Source organism: Odontomachus brunneus, unplaced genomic scaffold, assembly GCF_010583005.1.
Source record: "Odontomachus brunneus isolate Ranch 3 - 2012 unplaced genomic scaffold, Obru_v1 Obru_scaffold_037, whole genome shotgun sequence".
NCBI lineage: Eukaryota > Metazoa > Arthropoda > Insecta > Hymenoptera > Formicidae > Odontomachus > Odontomachus brunneus.
Window position 1 is genome coordinate 2161653 of NW_022639487.1, and position 8224 is coordinate 2169876.

The window sequence follows — 8224 nt, forward strand, 5'->3', positions numbered from 1 at the left end:
TATATATATATATATATATATATATATATATATATATATATATATATATATATATATTTCTGAGATGCGCGGGACTCGGCTGTTTGTTAAGGTACTGTTTACAATGGCCGCTGAAAGGAAAAACAACAGGAAAGGGTAGGCTTTAATCAAGAGCACATATATCTCCTCGGGAAGGGGTGGTAGTATTCTTAGAACGCTGAGAGGTGGTTGTCTTTCGATGGCCGAGTGTTTACCGGGGATTATTGATGCGTCGGTTACAATGGGAACTGCTTCTAACTACCTGTAACTTTCCGTAATGAATAGCCTCCGGGAAAGAAGCTTTCCCCGCGAGACGACTGAAATACGCGCCGAACGAACGAACGACGAGAAACGAAGGACGGGCTGCGCACAATGCCGTTCTGCAGCACACACGTTGCACGAGTAAATCGGAAGTCGTCGAGCGTTAATACGAATCGCCGTGCAACTGCGCGACGATTTTATTTACGGTTTAACGCAGCACGCACTGACGGTTTGACCAAGGTTCGTGATTTGTTCAGGCGTGCGATAATGAATGCACGATTCGCGAATAATGTTTTGCAAAATTATCGTAACGCATCAAACACGCTTGCCGCATAGCCGCCGCGAATTTATATCGGGCAAGCGTTATATAGAACACTTCTCTTTCTCCCTTCTCTCTCTTTTTATTTATCTGTTTATCTATCTATCTATCCATTTCTCACTCTCGCGGACGATAATCGTCGAACGACGTCGGATTTTCTTAATTGGTGTTACCAATTATCTTTTCTAATGCGAGGGGAAAAGGGAATATGACAATGAGTAATTGAAAATATGATAAATGGCAAGATTGATGATAAGGATATCTTCATATATTGCAGTGTAACTATATTATTTTGTTTATATACACGTATATAAACAAAAGAAGATATCTATGCGTTTTTTTCTTTGCGTTACTGTAGGCTCTGCTTTAATCCTCTACTTTATCTACATATCCAGCATATAAACTATTAGATTGAGAACAGAATTTCTCTCTCTCTCTCTCTCTCTTAATCCTGTGTTAAATTGCTTATCTTAAATGTTAACAAACTTTAGTTGCATACTACTTGACATTACGCGTGCTATTTTATCTGTTACTAATATCTCCTAGCATTTCTATAATAATACATTATCTGGCATTCCTCCTTAATATAAACTGTAGGCTCTAAGGGATGTCTGTATCCCAGAGCCAAAGTAAATTTGATTCTCTCTCTCTCTCTCTCTCTCTCTCTCTCTCTCTCTCTCTCTCTCGCCCGCGAAATGCAATATGCTATATCTGTAAAGCGCCAAATTATTAGAGACTACAGCGGATAAAAGCAATGGGAGGTGATTTTTTTAAAAGGACTGATCGTAAAAAATATAATATCCGTTATTGCTAGGGTGACCGAAAACTCGTTAAAGTAATGAAAAAAGAAGACATAACAATAAAGCGGATTTAACGCAACGGCGCGTTCGCGAGCAGCAGCAGGATAGTAACGTGGCGTTACGAGCGATACACGTGCGGCCGCGCACGAAGTCCGTCCGTTCGTTCATCCGTCCATCCGTCGATCGTCAGTGGTGCAGCTAAAATGTTACGTGTGCATACTTAAAGCGAGATAAAGCTACCGCGCGCCATCAATCACGGCGAGGACTCTCCGGCGCGGCGCAATCGCGATCTCAATTCACGTAGCGAAAAACGAGCAGCGCAAATCGAACGTTAGGAACGGCGCTACGTGCGCATAAACCTCAAGCATCCGTGAGCTCTTACCACGTTCCCTCCGTTCTATCCGTCGTCCGTAATCGTCTTTGTGTACTTAGCGAGTGGTCTCTAATTACGAGAGTGCAATGCTCGATGGGGAACGATCGATGAATCCGTCCCTTCCTCTCTCTCTCTTTTTCTCTCTCTCTATCTATCTATCTCTCTATTTCTTTCTCTTTCTCTCTTTTTCTCTCTCACTTTCTCTTGTCCGGTCCCCCCTCTCGCCACACTCTGCTCTCTGAAAAATGAGTCCACCCCAGACGATACCGCACAGCGCAGGTATAATTGGGACGGTGTATGATTAATCGATTGGCAGGTTAGTCGCCGGAGAGAGCGAATCGGAGACAAGCTCGCTGGTCGCTCGTTAATTACCATCGCGCTTAATGGATCGGCCGTGCGAAGACGGGTAAGTGTCGTTCGCGTGAGGATCAGCGCTGGGCCGTCGACATTGTGTCGCGCGAAATTCTTAGCCCCGTAGTATCATGTATCTGTTCGCGAAAGACGAAGACAGGTGCCTTTGTATTGCAAATTATGGCACGGAAACTCGCGAGCAACTCGTGTAGTACCACGACAAAGCGCTGAATCCGCGCTGTCGAAGCAAACATAATTTGAACTCAATTTAATTTTATTTAAATTTTCCTTTCGATATTTCTCTTTATATATTATAATTAGTATGAAGCAAAAACGTGCTATGGTAGAATTTTTGTGTCCATTACACGATATTGGATAACTTTGGATATGATGACTATACAGAAAAAATGACCATAACTTCTTCTAATAATTGCTAAATAGCACGTTTTAGCACCTGAATGCACGCACATAAAATACTGTAAATATTGATTATAATATTGATTATCTTCGAGAATGATCATAAAAGCGCACTATTTTAGCAATTATCGAAGAAATTACAGTCCATGGCTATATTTTTCGTATGGCCATTAAATACTCGAGTTTACCCTTTATTAATTCGTTATTTAAACGAATTGATCGGGGTGAAAAATTCAGTTCAGTTTAAACGCGCAGCGAGTTACAGCACGCCGGGTCTCTTCCTCAGATCGGTAAGCACTAGAATTCGCGAATTTGTCAATTGTTTTTCACGCCCATCGCGTGCACTCGTGCACGCAGCCGATGCAACTCGGGACATCGGTGAACGCGGGAGTTTCCCGATTCGTGAAATCGCGAGAATGTCGAGAGATAATTGCTTCTAGCGTCACCCGGTTCTAACAACAACATTGCCTCGCCGGAGAGATGGCGCGCCGTTGTTTTATTTACCCCGTATTTCGAAATAGACTTACAAGCGCGTACGCAAGTGTGTGACTATATTTATCTCGCTTTAATTTCACTTAATCTCGATCTCGCCTTGCGCTCTTCGTTATTAAGCAAGTCTCCCGCGCGAGGAATTATGTCGCAATTCTACGAATGTTAATGGCGCTTCTTGTTTGGCTTTTGCACAACTGTTCTTGTTTTGCGCCGAAAACGCGAAATTGCATCGTCCTTCGAGAAGGAAAGTCACGAAAAGATCTCAGTGATCGTCGAATTCTCTGAAAGCAAAGATTAAGTTAAATTCAGTGAGGAAAGAGGTTATCTATTTGCTGTGTTGTCGCGATATGCCCAAGTGTGTAGCTCTTGAGCGTGTACTCTCTTCATTTTCAATCCACCATGTAATACACAAAAAAAGCGATCTTTATCCCAACATTTTCTTCACAGGAAAAGTACTTTGGCGAGATACACGAGAGCAAAATATATATAAATATACATCTGGATATTATAATAAAAGTACACAAGTGGCAAACTCTAGAAGCCGCGCGCGTAAACCAAGATCCGGGAGAGAAAGAGAGAGAAAGAGAAGGAGGAGAAGAGCAGGAGGGAGCGAAGGTGTAAGAAGAGGAAAAAGACAGGTGTACGTCCCTAACGACACTTTCATACTCGAGTCGGCTTCTCTCCCGCGCGATTCCACCGATAAAACTTTCCTCATGAATATTTTATAAGTCGATTCAGGCGAAACAACTCTCGGCCAACGATGCATCATCGCGCGCGTCTTGCCACAGATAGCCTTGATCGAGCACGGCTCGATCCCTTCGCTATCTCTGATCCACCTCGCCGTGTCCGCGAAGGACGATACCCTCGCGCGCTGGCTTGGACATGGCGAAACCCCGTGTATCATGGGCTTACGCGTACATCAGTGTGCTTAGACCCGGCTATGAAGACATATTTAATGGATACGCGGTGTGTAAATGATCTCCAGAGCGGAAGAGATGAGAAAAGAGCGGCCACTTTGTCGACCTCGAGATTCTATCGTCTTCGTGTCGAGACGCGCAAAGGAGTTCGGTGATAAACGTTCATACATATTTTACGGTCTTAACCCTCTGGCCACCAGGATCCATCAGACCCGATCTGTTTCTAGAAATACCTTCGCACGCGATAAATTCGGGGAATGGGATCTTGTGTTTTTCATGATGCTTCACGAGCACTCCCGTTAAATGTTCGCAACGTCTAAAGCACGTGCAGACCTATGAGCTTCTTTTTCTTCTTCGTTCGGTCGTATCGACAGTTTCACGGACGCAAATACGATATCGCTGGGTGATAGGTGTCCGAGGAAAGAAGAAAATATATGACAGCATGGTCTCTTCCTTTTGGGAAGTTACATAGATTTATGGAATAAACTGCGCATGAGACGGCTGATGATAAGATTGAAAGACAGAGATATGCACCGAATCAAATGCTTTCTTTGCTACTTTAGGAAGGTATGTGTAAGAAAAATAAAAGAGCGAATGAAACATAGTGAGATAAAGAGAAGGCGTATTGACCAACCTAAGCAGAAAAATTTCAAGGAAAAACTGGTTACTAGCCAGCAACTGGCCAGTTTTTACTAGCTAGGATTTATTGCACAATAACTGTTCAGAGACTGGACGGGAAGATACTGGCCAGCGTTTCTTGGCCAGATACTGAGCAGAAACTAGGTAATAAGAAATGGTAAGTAAATGCTGGGCAGTTTCTGTCTAATAAAAACTCAGGAAATACTGACCACAGATACTACACACAGAAACTAGAGAAGAAAAAATGGTAATTAAAAATAAAACTACAACCATCTCAATAATAAATGTTTCCACATGGGAAGACTGTATCATCTGCAACACGTGTTTTACGTTATTTTCATGTTGAATAATAAGATATGATATTTTACAATATAGAATATATCGCGAACAAGGTGAAAACTATTCGACAAAATAGTTTTGTAAGAAAAAAAGTCTGGGGTTGGAAACTGATCAAAAACTGGTTAGTAACTGTTCAGAAACTAATTAACTTTATTGTCCAGTTACTGGCGAAGCAAGCGTCGTCCAAACTGGTTAGTAATTAGCCAGAAACTAGCAATCAGAATTCCTGGCTAGTTATTAGCTAGAAAATTTTCTACTCGGATAGTGTAACAGCTTCTCCTCTTTCGTGCTTCTCACCAAGGAAAGTGTCTTATACTAAGAGAAGAAAAAAGAGAAAGAGAGAAAGAGAGAAAGAGAGAGAGAGAGAGAGAGAGAGAGAGAGAGAGAGAGAGAGAGAGAGAGAGTGAGAGAGAGAGAGTTTTGCTAATTTAACGAAATATTAGTAGCCGTAACAAATAGTTCCTTGATATAAAAAACAAATGAGCACAAATGTGATTTGTGTCTCAGGCGATGTATGTTTGGTAAAATGACAAGTGAGATGATTTGAGATAACGATAACTGTTCGATCTGTCTGCCTAACGATCATCAAACAGCAAACGCGGTTTTGTTCTGATAGCTGAGGGGTTCTTCTCAATGTATTCTCGCCGTCCTCTCTTACTAATGACTATTGACTTAATCCCTCCTACAGCAACGAGTAGGTTTATTTCACATGTCCGTGAGAAGATTATTCTTCAATTCGCAGGTTTTGCGACTAATTCTCGTGTCCCTTTTGTCTATACTTTTGCTGATTTTAATCGGACCACGAGCAGAGAGAGGGTGTACAAAGGTCGATAATGCAGGTGGAGGTTTCCTTGCCTAGAATTTTCTAGGACGCCGGCGATGAGAGTACAATACGCGCCGTCGTATCGTCAGCTCTTTCGACTGCCATTAAGTCGCGTTTTTCTTACGGTATACGCTACAGTTAGCCGCGGAGGTTCTTCGCGTCTCGGTTATCTACACACCGCTTCTTGCAGAGTAACAAACCGAACTTCCTGATCGTCTCGGTCCTTCACCTCACTCTCCGTGCTCGTCTCGCTCTCGTGTTTGCTTTACGTTTCACGTCGCGTCGCGTCTCCCTTTCTCCTCCTCTCTGCATCCCCGTAGTCTTTTTGACGCGCGAGTTATCATTTTCTATTTAGATCCTGCGAGATGCACTCCGCATGCACCTCTAAACTCGAACTTTCTTCTACTTGCGCGTGGTCCGGATCTTCGTAGCGAGCCGTATCTTCCGGAAAGATACTCTCTTCTTCCGTTCTATCTATGGTTCTCGTCCTCGTCGCGACTCTGTTCGCGCACTGTCTCTTCTCGTCTCCGTTTGATCGGCGCGTTTTTCCTTCTTCCGCTTCTTATCTCTCCTCGGTTCACCTTCTCTTCCCCATATTGCACCTCTTGTACACATCCTGTCTCGCTCTGCGGGATTCTTCAATCCTCGCTTCAACCGACGACGTTTCTCTTGTCTTCGTTCGTCAGTTACCCCCGTGGTCATAGTCATCGTCTTTGTCTTTGTCTTCGTCTCGTTTCCGCACGCATTTTTTCGTCTCACCTTTTTCAACCGATTCACTCCCGCTGCGTCCACTTTCACGACCTCTTGTTGTCGCGCTTCAACCACCGGCGTTTCTCCGTCCCTGCTTCTACAAACCCCCTTTGCCATTGTTCTCTTCCTACTCACGTCGTCTGTCTCAATCCCCGCGATTGTCTCTCTTCAGCGTCGCTCTTCGCGTCGCGTCTTCTCTGTTTAACCCCCGCATTCTCCCTCTTCAACCGGCCCCCTCCTCCAGCCTACCCTCTCTCTCTCTCCCTCTCTCTCCCCCTCTCTCTCTCCTCTCCCTCTCTCTCCTTCTCTCTCTCTCTCTCTCTCTCTCTCTCTCTCTTTGCCCCCCACCAACCCGCACACACCCTCCGTCGTCGTCAAGCGCCGGTTCCGTACGGATTGGTCCTGCGCGCTAGGGATGCTGCGAGATAATCGCGCCCTCTCGCCCCTCGCGTAACCAACCCCCGCGAGTCACCCCGCATCGAGGGAAGCAGCAGTGAGAGCCAGGCCGCCGCCATAGCCGCTCCCCGGGCAACGAAGGAGGAGAAACCGGCGAATCACTCTCTCTTCCTCTCACCCTCCTCTGTCACCCTCTTTCACGTTCTTTCTGTCTCCGTTCAACCCCCGGGTATCCGCGTTGCGGTGCGCGTTTCTCCGACGGCGTTCTCTACCTATATATCCCGGGCTGGAATTTCACCAGCGTGACTCGTCTCGCACGCGCGCGAACCGACCGACCGACCGACCGACCGACCAACCGACCGACCGACCGACCGACCGACCAACCAACCGACCGACCGACCGACCGACCGACCGGGCGAGCACCCGGCGGCGAGGGTGACGTGGACCCAGACACACGCGCCGTTTTCGCGAGCAGCGTGCACTCGACGCGAGCGTGTGAAGACGGTGCTGCTGACGAAACGTCGGTGTCCGCGAGAACGACCACGACGAAGACGACTGTGTTGATGATGACAACCAGGCAGGGAGTGCGTAGATGAGCCAACGAAAACAGTGGAGACTTCCTAGCGGTGACGACGGCGATGTCACTTCGACGACGACGACGGCGGTAGAGGCTCACGCGTGTCGTCCACGCAGGTGACCGCCGTGCATCGTCAGGTGTCATCGAGGGCACGGGGCCGATCGACGAGGGTGGCTTTACGAGAGTGCCGTTGGCTGTCACGAGGCGGTCGTGCGGAAAATTCGAGCGATCTCTTAAGCTGATCACTCGATAGAACCCGGTGGAGGGAGAGCTACCCCGCGACCGAGGGATACGTCGTTTCGCGCGAGTCTGTCCACCTCCACGCAGCCGGCACATATGATCGCCAACGTTCGCGACATTGACATCGTGCGCGCAACACGCACCTGATCGCACATCGGTGACGCGGAGGACGGTGTCGATCGCACCGGTGACCGCGAATCGCGAGTCTGAAAATCTCGTCGTGCCACGGAAGTTTGCAGTGACGGCGAGAGTGACGAGCCGTGAACTTTCGGGGCATGCTGTCGAGAATCTCGTGGATCGCCATGTCAGTGTGAGTGTTCGCTGTGAGGCAGAGATCGCGGATGTCATCGCGGGCAGATCAACACAGCCCGCGCGGACGTGGAACACACCGTGACACGTCAGCTGTGCTATCGCGGAGTCGAGCCGAGTGATCGTCGCGAGAACACGCGAGTGCTTCAGAGAGAGAGAGAGAGAGAGAGAGAGAGAGAGAGAGAGAGAGAGAGAGAGAGAGA